The 17,993-nt window shown below is 52.3% G+C and overlaps 1 pseudogene; it reads right to left on the minus strand.

The window, feature by feature from the left end:
• Positions 1 to 4,134: 4,134 nt before the first annotated feature.
• Positions 4,135 to 16,901, minus strand: LOC119931766 (annotated as a pseudogene).
• Between the last annotated feature and the right edge of the window lie 1,092 nt (positions 16,902 to 17,993).

The raw sequence follows: 17,993 nt of genomic DNA on the forward strand, positions 1-17,993 counted from the left end.
AGTGCCCACACTGCACCCAACAGCGTTCCAAGGCAAGAGAAAAGGAGTGAAGAACATCTGATGGGGCTCCTGGGGGCTTAGAGTGAAAGGAGAGGGAAAGATAAATGAAGCGGTTTCTCTAACCCACACGTGCCTTCACCACCCCCAAATCAATTGATTGTTTAAAACACACAAGGACAGCCACACACACCTTGGCTTCTCCACACTTCCCTCCCCCTGGATCCCCACACATCCAAGCCAGGAAAGGCCAAGACACAAACAAGAGGTTTCCAGGGCAACTGCTGACTAAACCGGGAAGCCTGCAGTGCCCTGGTTTTATCTGCTTTCTACGGTCCCAACCAAGAGTCTGGAGGCTACGACACTCTGGAGGACAATAGGGGTGGGCAGACAGACAGATACACGCCGTCTTAGACTTAACACGGACCTCCCTCTCCCCCAAGAACATCCCCTTACGGCTATGGAGGGGTCCTTTCTGCGAAAACTGTAGATGTGTAAGGCATTTGCGATGCCAGGACTGTGCACTGTGCTCTAGCCTGCTCTTGCACTGGACCCCTCTACCCCTAGAGATCCCTCCCCACGTTGCCCCAGGTATCATACCTGTACGACCGGTATTTCTGACTTCAAAAGATACCCCACGCTTCTGTGTCATAAAGTCCGTTTCTAGTAGAGTGCCCGCATTTTCAGCCCTCCGGCCTCTCTGCGGCTCTCTCGCTTCCTCAATCTGTCTCACCACGGACGTCTCTCACAATGAAGACTCCTTAATTGAGTTTCAGAGGGTAAAGGAGACTGTGGTCTTCCCTGTTTCTCTCCTCAAAGAGCAGCTTCTTCCTCTCTTTCCCAGAAGCGACTGCCAGACACAGAAGAGTCCCTTTGTGGGAGACTGAGGATGTACAGAGTGACTCTGGAGACGGGACTGTGAGCACCCAGAGATTAGACCCATCTATAGAATTAAGGGCCCTGGGTCTTCTCAGACTCACAGTCGAGTCTAACAGAACCAATTCCCTGCACAGAGCCCCAACCCCCATTTTCAGAAGCAGCTTGTGTGTCAACAGTGGCCTCTTTCTGTTTCCCCCAACCAAGCTAAACACCCTCCATTCACACACATACACACACCCCAAAAAGACCAAAAAAAAAAATACATTTTAAAAAAACACCTTCCCTTGGAGGTAGCAGTACACTCCATGGCTCCATCTCAGGGGCAGGGCAGCTCTGAAATTTAAGCCCAAGGTCCCAACAGCTGAGGGATGGTCTTCGAGGCGAGGAAGTATCAGACATCTGCTGTAGACAAGCGTCATAGCAAATAAAAATCTCCCTGTGGCCATTGCACCTAAATGTGCAGGCATTGTAGCTGTGTGACTTGTATGGAAATGAGGTAGAACTAGGGTGAGGGACCATTTTAAAAATAAATAAATAAAATAAGAGACATCGAGTAACTGTGGGCACGTTCAAAAGAACATTAAAGGAATTAATTAACCACAGGAGTAGTTGATAATCAGGAAGGGAAGACAAGTGAATATGAATGCTTAGGATGTATGAAGCAAGGGGAAAGAGCAAATAGTTAACAAATTTCAAAATCTGGCAGGTGTGACATAGCAAAGAGCAACGAGAAATGTCCAACAGGTGGGGAAGGTTTGGGGACTGGGCAGATCCAGTGGCTTCAGGTACCACCAGAGTCTTGGTTAGTAGTAATGCCTTTTAATACTTCAAGTGCAGAACCCTGTACTAAAACACTGACAGTCACCTCTGTGACAAAGAGGGACTAGTGAAAACTATGGACGTACGGCAGAAGTCTACGACGGAGGGCAAAGGTAATAGGAGTGAAAGTCAGTGAGGGACAGGAGCCACTGTGGCCGAACTGGGCCGAGAGCAGAGTCGAATTCCTTCTCACCTGCTGGGAGATAGTGGAGGTGGTCCTAGGGCCCAGATTCCCCTACAGCAGCACCCTGGGGCCTGACAGCAGGAGTGGAGAAGATAGCCGGGTGCTCCTGGTGGCTGAAAAGGAAAGGGTAAGAAATGCAAACAATTCAGTTTCCTGAATTGGGAATTGGGAGGCCGAGGATATACAGCGTGACTCTGGAGACGGGACCGTGAGTACCCAGAGATTAGACCCGTCTATAGAATTAAGGGCCCCGGGTCTCCTCAGACCCACAGTCGAGTCCAACAGAACCAGTTCGCTGCACAGAGCCCCAGCCCCCATTTCCAGAAGCTGCTTCTGTGTCCACAGTGGCCTCCTCTGGCTTACTGCTCTCTTCCCCAATTCTGCTAACCTTAGCCCCTTGCCCTCTGAAACACACACAAACACACAAAATATCAAAAAAACTTCCCTTAGAGGTAGCAGTACAGCTCACAATTCCATCTCGCTGGTGGGGTAGGTCTGAGATTCGATCCATTGTTGCCAAGTGGCAAGGGGATGGTCCTTGATGCCAGGAAATGCATTGGGCACCTGCTGTAGGGAGAGTAATAGCATGTAAATATCTCCCTTCCGTCATCCCACCCCAATCTTCTCACTGCCAGGCGTGGAAGATTTGGAACTTCAGCAGGTGCAACAGCTGAGAAGGCCGGGGATGAAGTAGATCAAGTGAGTGAAGTTTGGGGATGGAGCAATAAATCTCATATATATATATATATATATATATATATATATATATATATATATATATATATATATATACTGTAGTACACGCTGGGGTAGATACGAGCTGATCAGGGTGGACGGATCAGGCAGAAACTCCTCACCCTGGGCTTCAAGGCTCTCCATCACCTCGCCCCCTCCTACCTCACCTCCCTTCTCTCCTTCTACTGCCCAGCCCGCCCCCTCCGCTCCTCCACCACTAATCTCCTCACTGTACCTCGCTCTCGCCTGTCCCGCCATCGACCCCCGGCCCACGTCATCCCCCGGGCCTGGAATGCCCTCCCTCTGCCCATCCGCCAAGCTAGCTCTCTTCCTCCCTTCAAGGCCCTGCTGAGAGCTCACCTCCTCCAGGAGGCCTTCCCAGACTGAGCCCCTTCTTTCCTCTCCCCCTCGTCCCCCTCTCCATCCCCCCGTCTTACCTCCTTCCCTTCCCCACAGCACCTGTATATATGTATATATGGTTGTACATATTTATTACTCTATTTATTTATTTATTTATTTATTTTACTTGTACATTTCTATCCTACTTATTTTATTTTGTTGGTATGTTTGGTTCTGTTCTCTGTCTCCCCCTTTTAGACTGTGAGCCCACTGTTGGGTAGGGACTGTCTCTATGTGATGCCAATTTGTACTTCCCAGGAGCTTAGTACAGTGCTCTGCACATAGTAAGCGCTCAATAAATACGATTGATTGATTGATTGATTGATTGATGGGGTACCTCTCCCACATGGGGCTCACTGTCTTAATCCCCATTTCACTGATGAGGTAACTGATGAGAAGTGAGGTGATTTGCCCAAGATTATGCAGCAGCTGAGGGGCAGAGCTGGGATCAGAATCCAGGCCCTCATTCTATCCCCTAGGCCCCACTGCTTCTTTAAGGGGTTAGGGTTCGGGCCTACCTGCTCTGCAGAGCCCTCGGACAGCTATGAGGAAGAATGCGGTAGAACCGTTCACTGACCTGCAAAAATGTTGGTTATGAAAGGAGCCTCTGTCCTGCCCGTCGGCAGACTCCACCCCTTAGGACGGCACAGACCCAATCCACGAACAAGAGACCACAGATAGACCTGAGGCTGGGGTTAAGAGATTTTTATGCATTGTTCCCCGTGTGTATGAGACTAGAGGGTCCCGGGGCTTATCTCGGGGGGCACCCGAAAGCGGTCAGAGACGACCCGGGTGGACGTTCTGCAACCAAGGCTCGGATGGTCACGGCCGGAGGTGTCAAGGAACGGTGAATCCGGCGCTTTGCCAGATGGCTGCCGGTGGATTCTGGAAGGAGGCGGTCCAGCTGGTGGGTCGCAGGCCCAGACTCCACGATTGTGCAGTCGCTGTTCTATCTATCGCTGGCTTTATTTCGGTGGGGGCCGGTGTGGGAGTACTGAGAGGAGATGAAGTCAAAGGAGGGAAAGGGCACGGGGAGAAAGAGCCCCAAGCATTGCCTGCCTCCCTGCCCATCCCTCCCCATGACTGCCACCGTCCCCCCTGCAATCTCTCCCTCAGGAGGGTCAGGGGGCACTTAGTGGCAGAGCTATAGGGAGTTCAGACCCACAATCCCACCTATTCCTACCCTGTCCTCCCACTCCCCCTCACTGTGCCACCTCTACTGCCCCCCTGCAATATGGGGCTGCAGAGATGGCCTCCGGCCACAGAAGCAGACACAGTCGCACGACCCCATCGCCGGACATGGAGCTTCTCTCTCTCTCGGCCACCTCTTCGCCTTGTTCTTCCCGGAAGTGGGGATGTCCGGGTCTGCTCTCAAGCTGGAGGGTAAAAATGACCTCTACGCAGATTTTTTAGACGAAGATCCAAGAAAGAGGTGAAAGCCTCGATATGGAATCGGCCTGAAATTCCCTCGCCCATACAATTCACACCATGGATCACCGGGGAGCCCTCCTCCTCTGGAAGTCTTCTCTGACCCGTCCTACCTCGGCCCGGGTGCCTCCGGCCGTGCCGCCCTGGAAGAAACCGTCTCCCAGAGGGGATTAGAATTTACAGAAAAAAAATCCTTCTCTTACACCAAATGCTGAAAACAGTCGCTCGCTCTAGGCCTGACACACAGCTGGAAGAATCCCACAGACCTGTCGGTTTCTCCTCTGTCATTCTGGGAGTCACGGTTGAACCCTGCATCTACAGAAAAGGCGAGAGAGATTTAGAGACTGTCCGGTAACTGATGGGGCCACAGATATACAGAAGATTGTCAACTCCTCCTGGGCAGGGACCATGTCTATAGGCTGCATTATACCTTCCCCGGTGCTCAGTACAATGCTCTGCACACAAATGTCCATCATGGACTGAGATCGGTTCAATAAAGGGATGCGGGAGGAATCTGACCGTGCGGTGGCACACAGGCTCAACTAATCGTTGGACCTTTTTTAAAAACCAACTTCTTTAGAATGAGCCAAAAGTGAGAGCTTAGGTCTAGACTCTCTAATTCTCTGGTAGGAAATCCAAAGTTTGTTGGATCTAGAGTAATTCAATCAGTGGTATTTATTGAGCACTTACTTTGGAGACTAAGCACTTGAAAGAGAATAAGACACTAGTAGACCCATTCCCTTCACCCAGTGAGCTCACAGTCTGTAAAGGGTTACAGCCATTACTATAAATTCTAGATATGGACTAAATAATAAAAATGGCATTTGTTAAGCACTTACTATATGCTGAGCACTGTTCTAAGCACTGGGGTAGATAAAATGGAATCATGTTGTCCCACATGGGGCTCAGTCTTTACCCCCATTTTACTGATGAGGGAACAGAGGCCCAGAGAAGGTAAGTGACTTGCTGAGGTCACACAGAAGACAAGTGGCGGAGCTGGGATGAGAACCCATGACCTCTGACTCCCAAACCCGGGCTCTTTCCACTGAGCCACGCTGCTTCTCTAGATAATTATCATAGCACTTTGGGAGCCTTTTCGAAGACTTCAGAACTCAGACTGCCACTCTCCCAGAATAATAATGATAATAATAATAATGGTATTTGTTAAGCGCTTACTATGTGCAAAGCGCTGTTCTAAGTGCTGGGGAGGTTACAAGGTGAGCAGGTTGTCCCACGGGGGGCTCACAATCTTAAGCCCCATTTTACAGATGAGGTAACTGAGGCACAGAGAAGTTAAGTGACTTGCCCAAAGTCACACAGCTGACAGTTGGCAGAGCTGAGATTTGAACCCATGACCTCTGACTCCAAAGCCCGTGCTCTTTCCAGTGAGCCACGCTGCTTCACTGCTTCTCAGAAAAAAAACTTACCCTTGAGACTTCTACCATCCTGAAGTGCAGGCTGAAAAAGACAGGATGAACTTCAGCTGGGGTTTTGTTCCTCCTGAGGAAGAGTCTCTCTGGGGTTTCCCTCTTCCTCGTCGCCGATTCCAGGGCAGCTCCAGCCTGGACAAGGGTATCACAGGGTCCTTGCCACCACCTCAAGTCTTCTTCCAGATAGGTACATCCCAAAGCCGGTCCCCACGCCGTGTCGGGCTGCTGGCCGTCAGGGAGGATGGCCTTTTAGACTGTGAGCCCATTGTTGGGTAGGGACTGTCTCTATATGTTGCAAACTTGTACTTCCCAAGCGCTTAGTACAGTGAACACAGTAAGCGTTCAATAAATATGATTGATGAGGAGGAGGAAGAGGAGGAGGACACTGAAGACCCTCATGGCTCCTTTGCCGGGCTGGAGCCGGTGAAGGATCGGGGCACCGGAAGTGTAATCAAGTGCTATGGGGTTGAAGGAGGGGTGAATGAACGGAGCAAATCCAAGTGCAGGTATTGAATCAACATGTCACAGGCTAAGAAACTAAGGCACGGCAATGTTAAGTGACTCGCCCAAGCTCACAGAGCGGGCAAGAGGAAGAGATGGGATTAGAACCCAGGTCCTCCAATGCCCAGACCTGAACTTTTCCTGCTCAGTAACACTGCCCAAACCCAAGTTTTAAGAAAAGATAAAAAGCACCCTGCCCCAAGGTCATGGTGCTTCTAACCTGTTTGGTAGGCCCAGAGTCTGAGAAATATGGTCCATCCAGTCACTGCAAAGATAGTAGAGCGGACCGGTGGGAATGATACAGGTGGAAACTCTTCCGGTGATCATCATCAGAATGAGCAGGAAGCTCTTCAACTCGTTGGGCCTCAAATATGGCGAAGCCCCAATACCGAGGGTAAAGTCTGACCAAGGGCAAAGTGACAAAGCCAAAGACGTCTTCCCTCTCCCTAAAACCCAGGCACAAAAAACCAAATTGAGAGAATCAAATTACCCAAGGTTCTAAAGCCAGTCCCTCATTTTTCTGGCACCAAAATTTTTCTCGCTCTGCCCGATACTCAGGCCGTTTAGACCCAACTGGGAGAGTTACATCTGGAGTTCGTGGCACGAAGTCAGCCCCACTTTTGCTGGCACCCATACTTTTATCATTCTTCCCGGCACCCGGACCATGAAGGCCCACAGGGGAAGACTCAGATCTGGGGTTTGGCGAATGAAACCGGCCCCCTTTCGCTGACACTGCTATTTCATAGTTTTTGCCAGTGCCTGGGCCATAAAGACCCAAATGGGAAAACTGATGTCTGAGGGTCATGGCCTGAAGTCAATCACCACTTTTTCTGGCACACGTCATTTTTATTCTTCTCGGCACCTTGGCCGTGAAGACCCAAAATAGGAACACTCAAATATAGGGTTTGTGGCATGAAGTCAGCCCTCCATCTTGCTAGCACTCACGTTACTATTGTTCTTCCCGGCACCGAGGACACGGAGACCCAAATGGGAAAACTCAAATCTTTGGTTGATGGCATGAAGCCAGCCCCTCTTTTGCCAGCCCTCGTGTTATTATTGTTCTTACCTGTGCCTGGGCCATGAAGACCCAAATGGGAAGGCTCAAATCTGGGTTTCGTGGTGTGAAACCAGCCCACGTTTTGCCAGCACTCACATTATCTGTTGCCTTTGTGCCTGGGCCATGAAGACCCAATTGGGAAGACTTGAATATAGGATTCATGGCATGAAACCAGTCCCCTGTTTTGCCAGCACCCATGTTATTATCAAGCTTTCAAATGCCTGGGCCATGAAGACCCAAAAGGGAGTCAAATCTGGGGTTCGTTTCATGAAGCCACACCCTCTTTCGCCACCATTCATTTTTATTGTTCTTCTCAGTGCCCAGGCCTGGAAGACCCAAATGGGAAGACTCACATCGGGGGTTCACGGCATGAAGTCACGCCCCCTCTTGCTGGCATCAATATTTCTCTCTCGCCCTGGTACCTGGGCCATGAAGACCCAATAATGGAGTGAAATCTGGGGTTAGCATCATGAAGCCAGTACCACCCTTTTGCTGGCATATTTTTATTGTTTGTTCCGGTGCCCCAGCCGTTAAAAGACCCAAATGAAACTACTCAGATCTGGAGTTCATGACATGAAGCCAGACCCCCCTTTTGCAGGCACCCAAATTTTTTAATTATTCTCCCCAGTTCACAGGCCATGAAGACCCAAATGGAAAGGCTCAAATCTGGGGTTCATGGAATGAAGCCACTACCCCCTTTTGCCAGCCCTCAAATTTTTAAATTTTTTTCTCCTGTACCCAGGCCATGAAAACCCAAACTAGAAGACTCAGATCTGGGGTTTGTAGCCTGAGGCCAGTTCCCTCTATCTTTATTGTTGTTCCCAGTGCCAGGGCCATGAAGTCCCAAATAGGAAGGTTCATATCTGGGGTTCGTGGCATGAAGACAAGGCCCTTTTGCCAGCATCCACATTTTTTCCTCTCCCCCCTGGTACCTGGGCCGTGAAGACCCAATAGAGAAATAAAATCTGGGATGCACTGCACACCCTCTTCTGCCAGCACTCATTTTTTTTGTTCTTCCCGATGCCCAGGCCACGAGGACCCAAATGGGAAGACTCAAATCTAGGGTTTGTGGCATGAAGCCAGCCCCCACTTTAGCCGGCATCCATCTTTTAATTGTTCTTCCTGGCACCTCGGTCATGAAGACTCAAATTGGAAGACTTAAATCTGGGGTTCATGGCATGAAGCCAGTTACACCTTTGCCGGTAGCCATAGTTTCAGTGTTGTTTCCAGTGCATGGTCCGGGAAGACTCAAATGGGAAAACTCAAACTGGGGGTTAGTAGCATGAAGCCAGACCCCTCCTTTTGCCGGCATCCATATTTTCAGTTTTTTCTGACACCACAGTCATGAAGACCCAAGTGGGAAGACTCAAACTGGGGGTTTGTGACAAAGCCAGCACCCGCTTTGTCCAGGAGACATGTCATTATTGTTCTTCCCAGTGCATGGGCCATGAAGACCCAAATGGAAAAACTCAAATATAGGATTTGTGGCATGAAGCCAGTTTCCCCTTTGCGAGCACCCATATCTGTAATTACTCTTCCCAGCACATGGGCTGTGAAGACCTAAATGGGAAGACTCATATCTGGGGTGTGTGGCATGAAGCCAGTACCCCCTTTTGCCAGGATACATGTCGTTATTGTTCTTCCCAGTGCCTGGGCCATGAAGACCCAAATGGGAAGACTCAAATATAGGGTTTGTGGGATAAAGCCAGCACCTGCTTTGGCCAGGATACATGTCACTATTGTTCTTCCCAGCACCTGGGCCATGAAGAACAAAATGGGAAGACTCAAATATAGGATTTGTGGCATGAAGCCAGATTCCCCTTTTGCCAGCACCCATATTTACAATTACTCTTCTCAGCACCTGGGCCATGAAGACCCTAATGGGAAGACTCAAATCTGGGGTTTGTGGCATGAAGCCAGTACCCGCTTTTGTCAGCACCCATATCTGTAATTACTCTTCCCAGTGCCTAGGTCATGAAGACCCAAATGGGAAGATTCAAATCTGGAGTTTGTGGCATGAAGCCAGTACCCTCATTTGCCAGCACACATATTTGTAATTACTCTTCCCAATGCCTGGGCCATGAAGACCTAAATGGGAAGACTCATATCTGGGGTGTGTGGCATGAAGCCAGTACCCTCATTTGCCAGCACACATATTTGTAATTACTCTTCCCAATGCCTGGGCCATGAAGACCTAAATGGGAAGACTCATATCTGGGGTGTGTGGCATGAAGCCAGTACCCCCTTTTGCCAGGATACATGTCATTATTGTTCTTCCCAGTGCCTGGGCCATGAAGACCCAAATGGGAAGACTCAAATATGGGGTTTGTGGGATAAAGGCAGCACCTGCTTTGGCCAGGATACATGTCACTATTGTTCTTCCCAGCACCTGGGCCATGAAGAACAAAATGGGAAGACTCAAATATAGGATTTGTGGCATGAAGCCAGATTCCCCTTTAGCCAGCACCCATATTTGTAATTACTCTTCTCAGCACCTGGGCCATGAAGACCCTAATGGGAAGACTCAAATCTGGGGTTTGTGGCATGAAGCCAGATTCCCCTTTAGCCAGCACCCATATTTGTAATTACTCTTCCTAGTGCCTAGGTCATGAAGACCCAAATGGGAAGACTCAAATCTGGAGTTTGTGGCATGAAGCCAGTACCCTCTTTTGCCAGCACGCATATTTGTAATTACTCTTCCCAATGCCTGGGCCATGAAGACCTAAATGGGAAGACTCATATCTGGGGTGTGTGGCATGAAGCCAGTACCCCCTTTTGCCAGGATACATGTCATTATTGTTCTTCCCAGTGCCTGGGCCATGAAGACCCAAATGGGAAGACTCAAATATAGGGTTTGTGGGATAAAGCCAGCACCTGCTTTGGCCCGGATACATGTCACTATTGTTCTTCCCGGCACCTGGGCCATGAAGACCCAAATGGGAAGACTCAAATCTGAGGTTTGTGGCATGAAGCCAGATTCCCCTTTAGCCAGCACCCATATTTGTAATTACTCTTCCCAGTGCCTAGGTCATGAAGACCCAAATGGGAAGACTCAAATCTGGAGTTTGTGGCATGAAACCAGTACCCTCTTTTGCCAGCACGCATATTTGTAATTACTCTTCCCAATGCCTGGGCCATGAAGACCTAAATGGGAAGACTCATAACTGGGGTGTGTGGCATGAAGCCAGTACCCCCTTTTGCCAGGATACATGTCATTATTGTTCTTCCCAGTGCCTGGGCCATGAAGACCCAAATGGGAAGACTCAAATATAGGGTTTGTGGGATAAAGGCAGCACCTGCTTTGGCCAGGATACATGTCACTATTGTTCTTCCCAGCACCTGGGCCATGAAGAACAAAATGGGAAGACTCAAATATAGGATTTGTGGCATGAAGCCATATTCCCCTTTAGCCAGCACCCATATTTGTAATTACTCTTCTCAGCACCTGGGCCATGAAGACCCTAATGGGAAGACTCAAATCTGGGGTTTGTGGCATGAAGCCAGATTCCCCTTTAGCCAGCACCCATATTTGTAATTACTCTTCCTAGTGCCTAGGTCATGAAGACCCAAATGGGAAGACTCAAATCTGGAGTTTGTGGCATGAAGCCAGTACCCTCTTTTGCCAGCACGCATATTTGTAATTACTCTTCCCAATGCCTGGGCCATGAAGACCTAAATGGGAAGACTCATATCTGGGGTGTGTGGCATGAAGCCAGTACCCCCTTTTGCCAGGACACATATCATTATTCTTCTTCCCAGTGCCTGGGCCATGAAGGCCCAAATAGGAAGACTCAAATATAGGGTTTGTGGCATGAAGCCAGTTTCCCCTTTTGCCAGCACCCATATTTGCCATTACTCTTCCCAATGCCTGGGCCATGAAGGCCTAAATGGGAAGACTCAATTGTGGGGTTTGCAGCATGAAGCTAGTACCCCTTTTTCTGGCATCCATATTTTTGGTGTTCCGCCTTGCACCTGGGCCATGAAGACCCAAATGGGAAGATTCAAATCTGGGGTTTGTTGCATGAAGCCAATGCCCTTTTCTCAGCACCCATACCTTTTTCACTCTTCCCAGAGCCTGGGCCATGAAGACCCAAAAGGGGAAATCAAATCTGGGATTTGATGCATGAAGCCAGCTCTCCCTTTTTCCAGCACCTAGATTTTAATTGTTCTTCCAGGCAACGGGCCACAAAGACCCAAATGGGAAGACTAATCTGGGGTTTGTGGCATAAAGCCAGCCCCCTTTTTTCAGTCATTCGGCCCAATGAGCAGACCCTGAAGCCTCACAGGGTCAGACGGGTCCATTATCTGTCACGACAGCCCTGCCCCTCGGTGCAGTGTGGGGGCTCAAGGGTCAGACAGGAACAACATTGGGTGGCTCTGCCCCAGGGGGGCACTCGCAGTGTCACACAGGTAAAACATCATGGCAGCCCTGCCCCAGGGGCCTCTCAGAGTGTCAGACGATCACAACATCACAGCTGCCCTGCCTCCAGGGAGCTCAGAGTGTCTGACAAACCCATTGTCAGTTGTGGTGGCCCTGCCGCCTCGGTGCGGTGCAGGGAGCTCACAATGCCAGACAGGCACAACGTTATGGCGGCCCTGCCCCGGGGAGGCGCTCAGAGCGTCAGATGAGCACAACATCATGGCAGCCCTGCCCCCAGGGAGCTCAGAGTGTCTGACAAACCCATTGTCAGTTGTGGCGGCCCTGACACCTCGGGGCGGTACAGGGGGCTCACAGTGCCAGACAGGCACAACGTTATGGCAGCCCTGCCCCGGTGGCGGGGGGTGGGGCACTCAGAACGTCAGATGGGCACAACATCATGGCAGCCCTGTGCCCAGGGAGCTCAGAGTGTCTGACAAACCCATTGTCAGTTGTGGTGGCCCTGCCGCATCGGTGCGGTGCAGGGGGCTCACAATGCCAGACAGGCACAACGTTATGGCAGCCCTGCCCCGGGGGAGGCACTCAGAGTGTCAGATGGGCACAACATCATAGCAGCCCTGCCCTCAGGGAGCTCAGAATGTCACACAAGCCCATTGTCAGTTGTGGTGGCCCTGCCACCTCAGTGCGGTGCAGGGGGCTCACAATGCCAGACAGGCACAATGTTACAGTGGCCCTGCCCCAGGCAGGGTGCTCAGAGTGTCAGATGGGCACAACATCATAGCAGCCCTGCCTCCAGGGAGCTCAGAGTGTCTGACAAGCCCACTGTCAGTTGTGGTGGCCCTGCCACATCGGTGCGGTGCAGGGGGCTCACAATGCCAGATAGGCACAACGTTATGGTGGCCCTGCCCCAGGGGGGTGCTCAGAGTGTCAGGTGGGCACAACATCATAGCAGCCCTGCCCCCAGGGAGCTCAGAGTGTCTGACAAACCCATTGTCAGTTGTGGTGGACCTGTCACTTTGGTGCGGTACAGGGGGCTCACAATGCCAGAAAGGCACAAGGTTACAGCAGCCCTACCCCGGGGGGGTGCTCAGAGTATCAGATGGGCACAACATCATGGCAGTCCTGCCCCAAGGGAGCTCAGAGTATCTGACAAAGCAGTTGTCAGTTGTGGTGGTCCTGCCACATCGGTGTGGTGCAGGGGGCTCACAATGCCAGACAGGCACAACGTTACGGCAGTCCTGCCCCGAGGGGGTGCTCAGAGTGTCAGATGGGCACAAGGCACAACATCATGGCAGCCCTGCCTCCAGGGAGCTCAGAGTGTCTGACAAACCCATTGTCAGTTGTGGTGGCCCTGCCGCCTCGGTGCGGTGCAGGGGTATCACAATGCCAGATAGGCACAACGTTACGGCAGCCCTGCCCCGGGGGGGGGGGGGGGCGGGGCACTCAGAGTGTCAGATGGGCATAACATCATGGCAGCCCTGCCTCCAGGGAGCTCAGAGTGTCTGACAGACCCATTGTCAGTTGTGGTGGCCCTGCCGCATCGGTGCGGTGCAGGGGGCTCACAATGCCAGACAGGCACAACGTTACGGCGGCCCTGCCCCAGGAAGGCGCTCAGAGTGTCAGGTGGGCACAACATCATGGCAGCCCTGCCCCCAGGGAGCTCAGAGTGTCTGACAAACCCATTGTCAGTTGTGGTGGCCCTGCCGCATCGGTGCGGTACAGGGGGCTCACAATGCCAGACAGGCACAACGTTATGGCAGCCCTGCCCCGGGGGAGGCACTCAGAGTGTCAGATGGGCACAACATCATAGCAGCCCTGCCCTCAGGGAGCTCAGAATGTCACACAAGCCCATTGTCAGTTGTGGTGGCCCTGCCACCTCAGTGCGGTGCAGGGGGCTCACAATGCCAGACAGGCACAATGTTACAGTGGCCCTGCCCCAGGCAGGGTGCTCAGAGTGTCAGATGGGCACAACATCATAGCAGCCCTGCCTCCAGGGAGCTCAGAGTGTCTGACAAGCCCACTGTCGGTTGTGGTGGCCCTGCCGCCTCAGTGCAGTGCAGGGGGCTCACAATGTCAGACAGGCACAATGTTACCGTGGCCCTGCCCCAGGGGGGCACTCAGAGTGTCAGATGGGCACAACATCATGGCAGCCCTGCCCCCAGGGAGCTCAGAGTGACAAACAAGCCCACTGTTGGTTGCTGTAGCCCTGCCCCTCGGTGCGGTGCGGGGTGGGTGGGGGGCACAGTGTCACACAGGCACAGCATTGTGGCAGCCCTGCCCCAGGGGGGTGCTCAGAGTGTCAGATGGGCACAACATCATAGCAGCCCTGCCCCCAGGGAGCTCAGAGTGACAGACAAGCCCATTGTCAGTTGTGGTGGCCCTGCCCCTCGGTGCGGTGCCGGGGGAGGTCGCAGTGTCACATAGGCACAACATTGCTGCGGCCCTGCCCCGGGGAGGCGCTCAGAGTGTCACATGGGCACAACATCATGGCAGCCCTGACCCCAGGGAGCACAGAATGTCAGACAAGCCCATCGTCGGTCACGGTGACCCTGCCCCTCCATGCGGTCCGAGGTGGTTACAGGGTCACACAGGCACAACAGTGCCGCGGCCCTGCCCAGGGGGGTGCTCAGAGTGTCACAGGGGCACAACATCATGGCAGCCCTGGCCCCAGGGAGCGCAGAATGTCAGACAAGCCCATTGTCGGTCATGGTGGCCCTGCCCCTCGGTGTGGTGCGAGGGGCTCACAGTGTCACACAGGCACAACACTGCAGCAGCCCTGCCCCAGGGGGGTGCTCAGAGTGTCACACGGGCACAACATCATGGCAGCTCTGCCCCCAAGGAGCGCAGAATGTCACACAAACCCACTGTCAGTCGCGGTGGCCCTGCCCCTCGGTGCGGTGCGAGGGGGTCAGAGTGTCACCCACACACACAAAATTGCTGCGGCCCTGCCCCAGGGAGGCGCTCAGAGTGTCACGGGCACAACATCATGGCAGCCCTGCCCCAGGGAGTGCAGAATGTCAGACAAGCCCATTGTCGGTCATGGTGGCCCCGCCCCTCGGTGTGGTGCGAGGGGCTCACAATGTCACACAGGCACAACACTGCAGCAGCCCTGCCCCAGTTGGGTGCTCCGAGTGTCAGATGGGCACAACATCATGGCAGCCCTGCCCTCAACGGGCTCAGAATATTAGACAGGCCCATTGTCAGTGGAGGCGGCCCTGTCCCTCGGTGTGGTGGTGGGGTTGTGGGGGGCTCACGGTGTCACACGGGCACACAGTCACGGTGTCCTAACCCTGCCCCCAGGGGGCTCACAATGTCAGATATTCATTCAATCGCAATTTTTGGGCACAGATCACTGTACTAAGCACTTGGGGGAGTACAATATAACAATAAGCAGACACATTCTCTGCCCACGAGTTTAGTCTACAGATAAGCTTACAGTGCCAGTCAGGTCTATCGGCCTGGCAACCCTGCCCCAGGTGGTTGCTCAGAGTGTCAGACAGGCACAACATCACAGCAGCCCTGCCTCCAGGGGGCTCAGACAGGCCCATTGTCAACCGCAGCAGCCCTGCCCCGTGGTAAGGTGCCAGGGGTTTTGTGGGGGCAGTGGGGGTGGCGGCTCACAGTGTCATACAGGCACAACGTCACGGCGGGGCTCAGTGTCAGAGAGGCGCATGGGTCTGAGGCATGAAGCCAGCCTCCTTTTGCCAACTAGTATTTTTAGTGTGCTTCCTGGCACCTGGGCCAGGAAGATACAAATGGATACTGTCAAAACTTGGGTATATGGCATGGAGGTAGTCTTGCCTTTTGCCACCACTCATGTTATTATTGTTCTTCCTTTTGTCTGGGTCACATAGATCCAAATGGCAAGACTCAAATCTGGGGTTCATGGCATGAAGCCACTACCCTCTTTTGCCAGCAACCCTATCTTTATTGTTGTTCCCGGTGCCTGGGCCATGAAGACCCAAATGGGGAAGAGTCAAATCTGGGGTTCGTGGCATGAAGCCACTAGCCCCTTTTGCCGGCACCCAAGTTTTTAAATTATTCTCCCCAGTGCCCAGACCATGAAGACCCAAATGGGAAGACTCAGATCTGGGGTTCACGGCATGAAGCCACTACCCCTTGTTGCCGGCACCAAATTTTTTTTATTTTCCCCGGTGCACTGGCCATGAAGACCCAAATGGGAAGACTCAAATCTGGGGTTTGTAGCATGAAGCCTGTCCCCCGTTTTGCCGGCACCCTTATCTTTATTGTCGTTCCCAGTGCCCGGGCCATGAAGACCCAAATGGGAAGACTCAAATCTGGGGTTCTTGGCTTGAAGCCAGTCCCCACTTTGCTGGCACCCATATTTTTCATTACTCACCCCGGCACCCAGGCCATGAAGACCCAAATGGGAACATTGAAATCTGGGGTTCTTGGCATGAAGCCAGTCCCCCTCTTTTGCTAGCACCCATATTTTCAGCGTTCTTCCCGGCACCTGGGCCATGAAGACCCAAATGGGAACAATGAAATCTGGGGTTCATGGCATGAAGCCACTCCCCACTTTTGCCGGCACCCATATTTTCATTGTTCTTCCCAGCGCCTGGGCCTTGAAGACCCAAAGTAGGAAGACTTAAATGTGAGGTTTGGGACCTGAAGTCAGTCCCCATTTTTGAGGGCACCCATGTTGTCCTTCTTCCTGGGACCCAAGCTGGGAAGACCTAAATCTGGGGCTCATGATATCAAACCAACCCCTTTTTCTGACATCCAGGTTTCTGTTTGTTCTTCCCAGTGTTCCGGACAAAAAGATCCAAATGGGAAGACTAAGGCCAGCCCCCTTTTGCCACCACCCATATTTTTAATCATTCTTCCCAGCACCCAGGCCCTAAAGGCTTACAGTGTTACACAGGCACAACATTGCTATGGCCCTGCACTCAAGGGTTCACAGTGTCACACAGGCACAACGTCAAGGGGGCTCTGCTTTGGATAGGCTCACAGAGTCACATGGGTAGAACATTTTTGTGGCCCTGCCCTCGGGGGTCGCTCACGGTATCCGACGGGTCCAATGTTGCGGCGGCCCTGCCCTCGAGGGTTCACAGTGTCACACGGGTACGACATGGTCGGAGCATTTTTGTGGCCCTGCCTTTAGGTGGGGGAAGGAACTCACAGTATCTTACAGGTCCAACATTGAGGTGGCCCTGCCTTTGGTGGGCTCCCGGTGTTACCCAGGCACAATATCATGGCGCCTCTGCCCCGGAGGGGCTCACAGCTTCAGACCACTCCACAGTTGTGGCAGCCTTGCCCTAGAAGGTGGAAAAGGGGCCGACAGCCACAGATCATGGCCGGCCACCCTGCCCTCAGTGGGTTCACCATGTCCGACGGGTCCCAGGTTGGGGTGGTCCGCCCTTAAGGGGGCTCACTGTGTGCGACAGAGAGCCTAGAACACTAGAGTAAGCACAATTTTACATTAAAGGCATTTAACAAGTGCAGTTGCGTGCTAAACTTTTGGGAGGATTCAGCACAAACACACCCCACCACTGCTTCAGGAGTTTACAAATACTCGGCACCCAGCACGTGTGCAATAAATACCATGGATTCATTGTATTGTACTCTCCCACATGCTTAGTTCAGTGCCCTGCACATATAAAATGCTTAAATACCATTGACTGCTTTAAGTGACACAAGCATTATAATTTTTTTTTACAGCATTTGTTAAGTGCTTACTATTTACCAGGCACTGTACTAGGTGCTGAGATAGGCGCTTAGCAAATGCCATCATTATTATTATAGGCATAATTTATCACTTTGGATACAATCCCTGTGCCACAGGGGGCTCACGGTGTTAATACCAGTTTTACAGGTGATGCAACTGAGGCGGAGAGCAGCCTTGCCCAAAGTGATGCAGTAAACACATGGCAGAGTTGGGATTAGAATCCAGGTCCTTCTGACTTCCGGGTCCAAGTTCTATCCACTAGGCTACCCTACTTCTCTGTTGCCTGTAGTTCCTTACAACTGGCTGGAAGAGAAAAGAGTAAAAACAGAGATAAAACAGGAAGCAGCCCCCACCCCCACCCCCTAACCCCCCACTCCCAGACCCAAGGAAGAGACATGGTCTCTCCCCAGAGGCACGGGTTCCTCGCCCACAACCCCGCAGGGGTGGGACCACCGAGCCCTGTACCGCAGCCACGGCAGGGGAGGCCCCTCTCTGCC

This window comes from Tachyglossus aculeatus, chromosome 8 (assembly GCF_015852505.1).
Source record: "Tachyglossus aculeatus isolate mTacAcu1 chromosome 8, mTacAcu1.pri, whole genome shotgun sequence".
Classification (NCBI taxonomy): Eukaryota; Metazoa; Chordata; class Mammalia; order Monotremata; family Tachyglossidae; genus Tachyglossus; species Tachyglossus aculeatus.